General features: G+C 40.5%; 1 protein-coding gene across 1 annotated transcript in view; it reads right to left on the reverse strand.

The window, feature by feature from the left end:
• Window positions 1-13,254, reverse strand: part of JAK1 (Janus kinase 1) — a 241,668-nt gene that overhangs the window by 194,827 nt on the left and 33,587 nt on the right.

A 13,254-nucleotide genomic window follows, 5' to 3' on the forward strand; every position in this document is an offset into this window, starting at 1 on the left:
TTTATTTATTTGGCTGCATTGGGTCTTAGCTGCAGCACGCAAGATCTTCATTGCCGCGTGCAGGATCTTTGTTGTGTCATGCAGGATCTTTAGTTGTGGCATGTGGGATCTTTAGTTGCAGCATGCGGGATCTAGTTCCCTGATCAGGGATCAAACCCGGGCCCCCTGCATTGGGAGTGCAGAGTCTTAACCACTGGACCACCAGGGAAGTCCCTGTCTGTATTTTTGATTGAAGCCATCCTAGGAGATATGAAATTGTAACTCATTGTGGCTTTGGTTTGCATTTCCCTAATGACTAATGATGTTGAGCATCTTTTCAAGAGCTTATTAGCCATTTGTATGTCTACTTTGGAGAAATATCTATTGCCTTAGTCAATTCAGACTGCTATAACAGAACACCACAGACTGTGTAGTTTATAAACAACAGAAGTTTCTTTCTCATAATTCAGGAAACTGGGAAATTCAAGATCAAGGCACTGGCAGATTCGGTGTCTGGTGAGAGCATGCTTCCTGGTTCAGAGAAGGCAGTCTATTCATGTGTTCTTACGTGGCAGAAGGGGTAAGGGAGCTCTCTGAGGTCTTTTCTACAAGGGCACTAATCCCAGTCATGAGGGCTCTGCTCTCATGACCTAATCACCTCCCAAAGACCCCACCTCCTAATACCACCGCAATGGAGGAGTAGATTTCACATAATGAATTTTAAGGGATACAATATTTAGTCTGTAGCATCTATTCAAATCTGTTGCCCATTTTTAATTGGGCTATTTGTATTTTTATTGAGTCCTAATTGACTTTTAACAGTGGTTGAATTGAATGAAATGAGGAAGTCTGTTGCACCAGGGAAACCTCTTTTAATGGAAACTAACAGAAAATACAGCCTATACCAGCTTAAGTATAACTGGAATTTGTTGTATCACAGAACTGAAAGTTCTTGGGATAGTTTTGGCTTTAAGAATGTCCTGATCCAGTGGGGTAAAAATGACAACAGGATCCCATTTCTCCCTATTCATCTCCTGGCTCTGTTTTTGCTGTGTAACACAATTCTGGACAGACTTTTCAGTGATAGTACCCATATGGCTCCAGCAGCTCCAGGCAACATTCCCCCAGGTTCAGGTGAACTGGAAGTGAGCACTTGCTTTTCTCCCAGCAGCTTTGGCAAAAGACTAGTTGGTCCTGACTGACTGCAGATGAATCCCAGTTGCAGTGGCCAGGGGAATAGGTACACTCATAGTTTTAAGAGGAGTCATAGGTTCCATTCCTGAAGCCAGAGTTAGAGCCCACCCAAAGCTCATGGACTGCAAGTAGGGGAGAGGGAGTTCACCAGAGAGAAATTAGAATATGTTTACCAAAAGAAGAGGAAAATGGATGTTGAGATGTCAAAAACTAGCAAATGCCCATTACAGTGCTTCCCAACCATGGTCTGACTGAAAGTTGACATGATTTTATCATAGCAACTAAACCAGGAGGTGTGGTTACAGGATAAAATATTATTGTTATTATTATTATTATTATTAGGCCACTCCTTGCAGCTTGCGGGAAGAAAGCACATTCTTTTTTGAAGACGGGGCTGAATTGCAGCCCCTACAGCTGCCACAAGCCCTGACCTCCATCTGGCCATTCTGCTTTTGCCAATATGCACACTCACAGAAGGGAGCTGGCGTGTTGCTGTGCTCCCCAGAACTGCTTTGGCTTCTTTCATGATTCCCTTGGATCAACTCTCAGTAAGTCATTCTCTTCCTTAGATGTCTTCTCTTTGAAAGATTTCCTCTGCCTGGAAGGCTTCTGCCTCAGTCACTCTAATGACTGGCTCTCTCATCTCCTTCATGTCTCTGCTCACATGTCCCCTTATCAGTGAGTTCTTCTCTGACCATCTAATAAAATAGCAACCCCCTCACAATCCTTATTCCCCTTCCTGGCTTTATTTTTTTCCAAAGCACTTACCATGCATAATTGAAAAAGTGCTTTTCTATATTTATCCTCCGTCTTCTTTGATTAGACTATAACTGATGACAGGTCAGGAGATGTTTGCTGCTGTCCCTAGTGCCTACAGTAGTGACTGCACATAGCAAATGCCATTAAATACATGTCAAATGAAAGGAAAGAAAGAGGAAGATAGGAAAAAAGGAAGGAATAAAACTGATATAACCACATGAATCATCTAAAAGTTGGTAGATACCACTAAATCTTTCTCTCTCTGATGCAGACTTCACATCTAAGAAGATCATCTAACTTCTCTATGCAAGTCAAGCATATAACCTCTTGCAAGTGAAGAAACTTGCAAAACCGGGTCACTAAAAATTGGAATTTTAAATTAAAGACAGGAAACGTATTTATTAACTGCTTTCTTATATCAGATACCATGTTACAAGCTTTCGCATACATTATCTCATTACTCCTCCCACTCCCAACAACACGCTGAAATAGGTCGTCATCCCTATTTTACAGGCAAAGAGACTGATGTCCAAAGAAGGTACTCAATGTCACATACACAACTGGAAGTATGGAATTTAAATCCAGATTTGTCTGATAGCAACACATAAGAAACAGACTTTTGTGCTAAAACAAGAGGAGAGTGGCCAAATTCCCAAAGCATTTGATAGTAAAAATGAGAATAGAATAAAAGGGTTATATTATAGAGCAGCGGCCCCCAACCTTTTTGGCACCAGGGACCGGTTTCGTGGAAGACAATTTTTCCATGGACGGGGCGGGGTGATGGTTCAGGCGGTAATGCGAGCGATGGGGAGTGGCAGATGAAGCTTCGCTCGCTCGCTCACCCACTGCTCACCACTTGCTGTGTGGCCTGGGGGTTGGGGACCCCGGTTACATAGGACAGAGTAAGGAATCACTTTTACTACGCATGGGCTGCAACGCTCACTATCACAGTTACCCAGCCCAAGGGAGATACCATCTTCTTACAATGGGGGGTATTTTTTTTCTTTATAAAGTCTGTTATGGACTGAATGTTTGTGTTCCCCCTAAATTTATTTGTTGAAGCCCTAATCCCTCAATGTGATGGTATTAGGAGTTAGGGTCTTGGAAGGTAATTCGTTTTAGATGAAATCATGAGGGTGGAGACCCCATGATGGGATTAATGCCCTTATAAAAAGAGGGAGAGTCATCAGTACACTCTCTCCACCATGTGAGGCTACAGTGAGAAGGTGGTTGTCTGCAAGCCAGAAAATGAGCTCTCATCAGTAACCGAATTGGCTGGCACCTTGATCTTGGACTTCTCATCCTTCAGAACTGTGAGAAATAAATTTTTGTTGTTTAAGCCACCCAGTCTATGGTATCTTGTTATAGCAGCCCTACCAGACTAAGACAAAGTCTCAGAAACATACAGCCACTAGAACTACCATATGATCCAGCAATCCCACTCCTGGGTATTTATGCAAAGAAAATGAAAACACTCATTTGAAAAGCTATATGCACCCCTATGTTCATTACAGCATTATTTACAATAGCTAAGATATGGAAACAACCTGAGTGCCCATCAATAGATGAATGGATAAAGAAGATGTGGCATACATGTGCAACGGAATATTATTTAACGATAAAAAAGAATGAAATCTTGCCATTTGCAACATGGATGGACCTAGAGGGTATTATGCTAAGTGAAATAAGTCAGACAGAGAAAGACACTGTATGATTTCACTTGCATGCAGAATCTAAAAAACAAAACAAATGAACAAACATAACACAACAGAAACAGATTCTTAGATACAGAGAACAAACATGTGGTTGCCAGAGGGGCGGGAGGAGGAGAGAAATAGGTGAGGGAGATTAAGAGGTACAAATTTTCAGTTATAAAATAAATGAGTCATGGGTATGAAATGTACAGTATGGGGAATATAGTCAATAATTATGTAATATCCTTGTATGGTGACAGATGAAAACTAGACTTATCATGGTGATCATTTTGAAATGTATACAAATATCAAATCACTATGTTCTGTACCAGGAACTTACAGAGTGTTATAGGTTGATTATACTTCAAAAACAAACAGACCAAAAACTCATAGAAGAAGAGATTAGATTTGTGGTTACCAGAGGTGGGAGGGTAGGGGGAAGAGGAATTGGATGAAAGTAGTCAAAAAGTACAAACTTCCAGTTATAACATAAATAAGTAGTAGGGATGTCATGTACAGCATGATAAATATAATGAACCACTGCTGTACATTATAAATGAAAGTCGTTAAGAGAGTAAACGACTCATCACAAAGGAAAAAATTTTTCCTTTTCCTCATCACAAAGGAAAAAAATTTTTTTTCTATTTCTTTAATTTTGTATCTATAGGAGATGATGGAGGTTCACTAAAGTTATTGTGGTAATCATTTCATGATGTGTGTAAGTAAAATCGTCATGCTATACACCTTAAACATACACAGTGCTGTATGTTAATTATATCTCAATAAAAAATGGAAGAAAAAAAAGGAAATGGTTTAGGGCAAAAAAAAGAAACATATAGCCACACAGCATCAGAAACTCTCTCTTAGGAGAGAAACCTGTTCTCACAGTAAAATGACAACTAATGAAAATAGAAGGAATGATGGAATTTGCAAATCATCAGTGGAAGCTAAAACTAGTAGATGAATATTGGCTAAGGAACAGAATGTTTACATAGTTCCCAAAAACCTCCTATAAATCATTTATTAATTACAAAAGAAAAATAGTATCTTTACAGTGGAGAAATCTGGCAGACACTACTTTAACCAGCAATCCAAGTCAATTTCAGTGGTATTATTAAGACAAACCAATATCATGTGCCTTCTCATATAATGCTCTAAGAAGGACTGAGTACCACTTCTGTGGAATTCCTGCCAACAAGGTATAACCTGAATGTAATCATGAGGCAAGTTAGACAAACCCAAGCTGAAGGACATTCTACCAAATAACTATCCCATATTCTTTAAAAACGTCTAGTTAGAGAACATCAAAGAAAGGCTGAGGAACTGTTCCAGATTAAAGAGACATGACAACCAAATACGACACATGACCTAAGACTGGATGCTGCCCTGGGAAAATAAACCAGCTATAAAGGACATTACTGGGGCAATTAATGGAATTTGCCTATGGACCATGTATTAGACAACAGTGTTGTATCAATGTTAACTTCTTGTTTTGATCACACTGTTGTGGTTATATAAGAGAATATCTTTTTCTCAGCAAGTATTCTGCAGTGTTTAGGGGGTCTCCTAACATATGATATCGCCAATTTACTCTCAAAATTTCAGAAAAAAAGTCATACCTACATACTATAGAAAAAGAGAGGGGGAGGGGTGGGGAGAGAGAGAGAGAATGATAAAGCAAATGGGCCAGACTGTAAACAATTGGTAATGCTGTGTATAGGGCATACAGATGTTCCATGTATTATTCGTTCTTCTAAATTTGAAAATACAACAAAATTAAAAATTACAAAATGTGCTTTTAATCTCAAACAAAGACCCTCTCTGGATGTTAATCTGGGGGCTGGTGAAACACTTCAGGTAATTACCATAGATATTTCTTTAAAGCGTTCAAATTATTTTGCAAGTCAAAATAAGAAACTCAGGAGAGCTGCAGAAATGCATAGCACTAATTTCTATTGGAAATGTAATCTATTCTTTTTCTCTAAGTGCTCATCAGCTATTCCTGAGTACTGGTCATTTTGTCAGAAGTGGTGGTTTGCAATGAGTCCTTTTGCAAAACAGAACATTTTATGATTCCAATTTTGTTAATGGAAATAAAATGTATGCAAAGAATAAAGGCTGAAAGAAACAACCATGAATCTAGTCAAAATAATTTCAAATGACTTGGCCTCATTTTCTTAATCTTGATGTTAATTTTTTAAGTATTCATTCCATACAGGAAGCTTGTATAACAGCAGGGTTGTTTAGGGAGAAGACAGTGGGTATTTTTTTTTTTTTATAAAAATACTTAGAAATCGCATGTGGCTACCTGTCTCTTCAGTTTCTTCATTTATCAGCTTTCTAAATTACCTTTTTCCACTCTCTATTTCTCTACATTAGACTGTCCACCAGTGTTTATTGAACACCTTCTAGCTGCTATGCAAATATAAAAGAAGATCGTGACATGGGTCTCTGTGGCAGAAACCACTAGTTGTCTGTTCAACATCTTTCTTTCTCGGAAACAGACTACCGTCATTGTTCAGTGAATCAGTGTACTCAGCTAAAAAATATTTCCCTTGCATTTCCTTGCAAATGTGGTGCCCAATGAGATATAAACAGAAGTTGTAAGGTGAGGCTTCCAGAAAAGGTCTTTAAAATTCAACTGGGAGGCCTACTCTTTTCCCTTCATCCTTTCTTCCACCTTGCCTGGAACACAAAAATGATGGCTGGACTTCCAGAAGCCATCTTGTAAACACAAGGATAAGGCTCACACCCTGGGGATGGCAGAGGGAAGAGCTAAAAGAGGCTTGGACCATGATGCTCTCTTAGGATCCACATTATCAGTCCTGGCCGGCTTTCTCTGGACTCCTTTTAAGTGAGAGAAAAATCAACTTCTATCTTATTGAAGCCACAGTAAAGGATCTCTGCAACCAGCAGTTGAATACAATTTTTAAATTATACAGTCCCTGATTTTAAGAGCCAATTGAGGAGAAAAAACTAGCGCACATAAAACACTTAGAGAACACATGTAGCTGGGTGGTATGTAGTCAGGAGACAGCACAGGTAGAAAGAGAGAGAGTTTTAGAATCAGTTATCCCTGCAGTTCTATCCTCAGCTTAGCATTTTAGGGTGTTTGACTCTGGGAAAATTACCTAATCTTTCTGAAACCTCGGTTGCCTCTTTTATAAAATGAAGATGACAATGATTACCTTGTGTAGTTGTAATGAGGGGTAGAGATAATGGGACTGGCCCTTAATAGGTGCTCAATAAATGATGGTAGTAATTTATAAGCTACACAAACTCACAGCAGGATGAAATCTATATGGGTTAAAATGATCAAGAAAGGCTTAGAGGGTTTCCCTGGTGGCGCAGTGGTTAAGAATCCGCCTGCCAATGCAGGGGACGCGGGTTCGAGCCCTGGTCCGGGAAGATCCCACATGCCACAGAGCAACTAAGCCCGTGCGCCACAACTACCGAGCCTGTGCTCTAGAGCCCGTGAGCCACAACTACGGAGCCCACATGCCACAACTACTGAAGCCCACGTGCCTAGAGCCCGTGCTCCACAACAACAGAAGCCACCGCAATGAGAAGCCCGCGCACCACAACGAAGAGCAGCCCCCTCTCGCCGCAACGAGAAAAAGTCCGCTCACAGCAACGAAGACCCAACGCAGCCAAAAATAAATAAATAAAAAATAAAAAATGAAAAGAAAGGCTTAGAGAATAAGTTGGATTTTGTTGCCAGTGAAGGACTGAAATGTTCAGGATGGATAAAGGGGAAAGGTATTACACATGGGTACAGGAAAGGCATGGGTAAAGACACAGAGACTGGCTGAATACAACATATTTGAGAGTTACAAGGAAATCAATATAACTGGTACTGTAGAGTTAAGGAAAATAGAGCAGCATAGATAGGGTGAGATCAGGGTGGCATAGATGGGGTGGGATCAGGCTGAAAGTCAAAGAGAAGATATGTGACTTGCTATGAAAGGGCACAGGAGAATCCATAAGTTTCATACAAAAAGCATAATCAAAACAGACATAATGAAAGCTCATCACACTAAGGTGCTCAGTTATCCTGAGTGATTTTGTTTTAGAACAAGTGACAGGAAATGAGCCTAAGTGCCAAATGGAAGGCAAGTATCTAACCCAAAAAAGTGGTCAGTAATTTAATGGAAACACTGCCTAATAGCAAACATTAATCTAGTTGCTAGAAAGGTGCTGTGAGGTAGCTTGAGTCCACACAAGCTTCCTTCCTGTGGTTTTTGTATAAACTGAAGACTTTTTATAAGACTTCTGGTATTTGGCAATGGTGTTTTTCACTTTAACCTTTTCAATTTAATCAAGCCAATCACACACAGTATGTTTCTCTGTATAAACCATAAGACACCAGCAGACACTCACCCATTTTGATTCTAACGGTGCCTTTTTTACTATCTCGCTTTAAAAAACTCACTTAGTAATGCCATTGGTTTCCAGCAAATATTTCAGGACTTTCCCAAAGGAAAAGTTAAGAGATCCATTAAGGGCTTCCCTGGTGGCGCAGTGGTTGAGAGTCTGCCTGCCGATGCAGGGGACACAGGTTCGAGCCCTGGTCTGGGAGGATCCCACATGCCGCGGAGCAACTGGGCCCGTGAGCCACAACTACTGAGCCTGCGCGTCTGGAGCCTGTGCTCCGCAACAAGAGAGGCCGCGATAGTGAGAGGCCCGCGCACCGCGATGAAGAGTGGCCCCCGCTTGCCGCAACTGGAGAAGGCCCTCGCACAGAAACGAAGACCCAACACAGCCAAAAATAAATAAATAAATTAATAAATTAAAAAAAAAAAAAAAAAAGAGATCCATTAAGCAATCCCTCCACACTTTGGCTTTCACAGAGTCACCACATTATACAATAAAGTTAATTATTGTTTTTCGTATATGTTAGGATGAAAACTGGTAAACTAAACCAGCCGACAGACCTCCTGAAGGCCTGTACCTCCCAGATAAAACCCACCCACAAGTTCCAATCTGAAATTCTTCTCTTCCTTCTCATAAACTGAAATAGCATATGTAATAGGAACTACAAACAAACGGTATAAAGCTTGGCTGAGTAATCACGTCTCTGAGATGTCATGGAGAAGGCACGAACTTGGATGAGAAGACTTGACCTTGTGTCCTGACTGTACAAGTAAGAAGACTGGAGAAGTTGGGGAACTCAGATTTCCTAAACCTCAGGTGGGTCTCCTGTAACATAAGGATTATAACCCTTTTCTACTTTAAGAAGTCCTTTCTTGGGAGGATTGCATAAAATAATGTGTAAAAGTGATCTGTACGGCTTAAAGAATTGTAAGAGTGTAATATTTTCAGTAGACACTGAGGGTACCTACCCACTATGTTCCTGTCTTCGGGGAACGCCCCCATCACGCCCTTCCAAAAGGTGGACCCAAGCAGTCATATCTGAATAATCATAAAAATGATAATTTAAAAACAAGAGCTACAGTTTGGAATGATGAATAACTTCTAGGGATGGACAGTGGTAGTGGTTGTACAACATGTGTATGTACTCGGGAATTCCCTGGCGGTCCAGTGGTTAGGGATCTGCGCTTTCACTGCTGTGACCGCTGTTAGATCCCTGGTGGGGGAACTAAGATCCCACAAGCCGTGTAGTGTGGCCAGAAAAAAAAAACACACAAAAAAGGTGTATGTACTTAATGCCACTGAATTGAACTGTACACCTTAAAATGGTTAAAATGGTAAATTTTATGTTATGTATATTTTTCCACAAAACAAATTTAAAAAAACAACAACTAAGAACTAACACATATTGAGGACTTAGTGCCTTTCTTATAATCATTAACAAGGATTATTTTATTTCATTCTCGCAATAACCTCTTGCAGTAGGTGCCAGTGTACCCTCATTTTACAGAGGAACAAACAGCGACACAGAAAAGCTAAGTAACTACCACAAGGTTACACGGCTAGTAAGTGGTAGAGCTCTGTTTGAATCTGGACAGACTCCAGAGCCCTGTCCCCACTACCAATCCCTTCCCCCTCCACCAATCAGAGGAGAGTTCAGGTCACCAAGTCTCAGGAGCTTGGCTTAAAAGACTCTTACTCAGGAATCTGTTATAAGAGATACTGAAATTCTCTTCAGATAGTGGTTGGCTCTGGACTCTTCTGATAAAAACCTGAGGTCTCTGGCTCCAAGGCAAGTCAAAGGCTCATGTGACCCAAAGTTATAAGGGAAGAGGAAACTAGGAGCAGGCAAAGAAGAAAGGCAGTCTAAAGAAAACAAGAGCCCAGGGAGGGGAGATGGGGTGTGTTGAAGACCTTTCCAGTTCCTACGTGTGTCTTGCACTTTGTATCTTTGTGATTGTTCTATATGCTTATCCACAAACCTCTTTTACTTAGGCTGCTCCAATGAGCTGTATAATCTGCAACCTAATGAGCTCTAATTATTCTAATAAAGTATTTCAAGAGGGAAAAGAAGTTGCATATGCAAAAATATCTAGAGCATAGCTCTTTATAATAATTGAACATTGGAAGAATGGAGCCACCCAATAACTAGGGAATAATAAATTATACTATGTCCATTCAATGAAATATTATGTAATCATGAAAGTGCATAAACAGAAAAAAGTGGAATAATTACAAATAGGGAAAATATATGAAAAGCTGTGAATGCAGGAAAGAATGGTATGTGTGTGTGAGTGTGTATGTGTGTTCTATATTGTTCAAAAAACAGCATTAAATTTTCGAGAAAAGCTTGAGGGCCCTTAAAATCCCCTTTCTTAAAATATTTGATAGAATTATCAGGTATGAGAACTAGAAATAATTTTAGCAGTCATTTAGTATAATTTTTCATTTCTTCAGGTTCTGAGTACCTTTAGTGACGAGAAGTCCTCTGTCCTCCAGGACAGCGGCTGCCCACCTTCCGCCTGAACACCTCTGGGGACAGAAGTGCCAAAGTTTCTCCTCTCTTCAGTTGGCTGATTACAAAGTTCTCCCGTATGTTATGTCTGCAGTTTCTTCCCCTTAGTTCTAGTTCTCTCTGTTGGGGGTCAAGTCTATCACTTCTTTTTTTCTCCCCGAAATGTCCATTATCGCTGCAGTAAACAATTGCTCTAAAAGTACAGTCACTCTCGTAGCAGCCTCTGCTCCCTCTCACTGACAAATACTTGAGAATTCCTTCTTGGAGCACTGTGGACCACACAAGCTTCTCTCCAGGTGGAACATTATTGCCAGTGTCCCAGGAAAAAAAGCATATACATGTGAACAGAAGAATGAAAAGAGTAGAGCCCTGGAAGGGAGTGGGGGCCAATTGCAAATGGAAAACCCAGCAAAGCAGTCATGGGAAAACAGCCAAAGTGGAGACTGACTTCCAGTTCCCCAGCAGACCTTCTTGCCTTGGTTTCTAGAACAGGTGATGCCATACCCAAAGCTGTGTCATATCTCAGCATATCAGAAGCCCATGGAGTCAAAATAAATGGAAAAAACCTCTCAAGCTAGTTTGGAAAAAATAGGTGGTTTGATTACATTGACTATTCAACCCACCCCCCCATTTAAAGCTGTTAGGCAGACCATCTCGGTGAACACTGTGGGTAAGATGCTGCCTAAGAGGGATAACCCCTTGTTCTAACCGGCATAGAGTCAGCATGCTTCTGATGGGAAAAGATAAGATGGTAAGATGCTACCTAAGAGGGATAACCCCTTGTTCTAACTGGCATAGAGTCAGCATGCTTCTGATGGGAAAAGATAACTTTCAAATACTTCAATGTTAAAGAGAAAGGAGAAACAGGAGCAGCTCTAGAAAACATAAAGAGATTCAAAAATCTTGGCGGAGGGATGGATTGGGAGTTTGGGGTTAGCAGATGCAAACCATTACATATAGGATGGATAAACAATGAGGTCCTATGGTATAGCACAGGGAACTATATTCAATATCCTGTGATACAATGTTCATTGCAGCACTATTTACAATAGCCAGGACACGGAAGCAACTTAAGCGTCCAGAGACAGATGAATGGATAAAGAAGATGTGGCACATATATACAATGGAATATTACTCAGCCATAAAAAGGAACGAAATTATTTGTAGTGAGGTGGATGGACCTAGAGTCTGTCATACAGAGTGAAGTAAGTCAGAAAGAGAAAAACAAATACCGTATGCTAACACATATATATGGAATCTAAAAAAAAAAAAAAAAGGTTCTGAAGAACCTAGGGGAAGGACAGAAATAAAGACACAGACGTAGAGAACGGACTTGAGGACATGGGGAGGGGGAAGGGTAAGCTGGGATGAAGTGAGAGAGTGGCACGGACATATATACACTACCAAATGTAAAAGAGATAGCTAGTGGGAAGCAGCCGCATAGCACAGGGAGATCAGCTTGGTGCTTTGTGACCACCTAGAGGGGTGGGATAGGGAGGGTGAGAGGGAGACGCAAGAGGGAGGAGATATGGGAATATATGTATACGTATAGCAGATTCACTTTGTTATACAGCAGAAACTAACACAACATTGTAAAGCAATTATACTCCAATAAAGATGTTAAAAAAAATCCTGTGATAAACTGTAATAGAAAAGAATTTTTAAAAGAATGTATATATATGTATAACTGAATCACTTTGCTGCACAGCAGAGGTTAACACAGCATTGTAAATCAACTATACTTCAATTTAAAAAAAAGAGTTTCAAAAATCTTGAACAAATGAGACAAAAACTAAAAAGCAAAAATACGGACAATGTACCTAACCACTTGGTCTGACAAGACCCGCGCTCATGAACACATTATACATATGTGCACCCATCCACATGCACATAATAGGAGGGCAAATCCAAATGTCTGTTCTCTCTGGAATGTTCATGGTAAATCTAAGTGTAGGCAAAAGTGAAAACCTCCCTGGGATCTAAACAAATTTTAGGAAGCAGCTTTGCTTCCTACTTTAGCCAGTATTGCTCCTATATTTGCCTGAGCCCTCCACGACTGTCTGGACCCCAGAATTCATTCTTTATGTTCCTGGAGTTTATACCTTTGCCTGATCTTCTTATCCAACCTAACTTTATTTGTAATAGAAGCACCTCTATTTGGCCCCTTTACTCCTCTATTTTTTTTTAGGAAAAAGCATCCCCAAACAGTGGTAATTACAGGGTATTCAGAAGTTGGAAAGTAAGAAGAAATTAATCTATACACAAAAAGGAAATGCCTGTCACTCTCATATCTTTCTCTGAGGATCCTCCTAGCCTTCAAGGATGTTTTAAAGAAAGTCTTAATTCAAAGAACTGCAATCTTCACTCACAAGAATCAAATAAGCTACTTGGAGGTTGCTGTATTACTTATTCGAATCCTAAGTGCTCTGATGAGAGGTCGTTTTAAGAGCATGCTTGTGTCAACCTTTAAGAGGTTCCTGTCTGGGCATCCTGGATCATCCTGGTATTTAAATCCTGGGTTTACCAGGTGGTGAGGACTGGAGGTAGGTTTTTCCAGCCACTAGAGACAGGCACAGCCATGCGAATGACGGCATCCATCAAGGCCGCCTTTTCTTCAGATGTCTCACTTTCAGAATCACAGAATCTACCAAATAAAACATTAAGGCCACCATCAACCAGCTTCCCACTTCCCTTCCCCCAAAAAGGGGCACGCAAGAGCCCACAGAAACAGGCTGGACACAC

Source organism: Balaenoptera musculus, chromosome 1, assembly GCF_009873245.2.
Source record: "Balaenoptera musculus isolate JJ_BM4_2016_0621 chromosome 1, mBalMus1.pri.v3, whole genome shotgun sequence".
Lineage (NCBI taxonomy): Eukaryota > Metazoa > Chordata > Mammalia > Artiodactyla > Balaenopteridae > Balaenoptera > Balaenoptera musculus.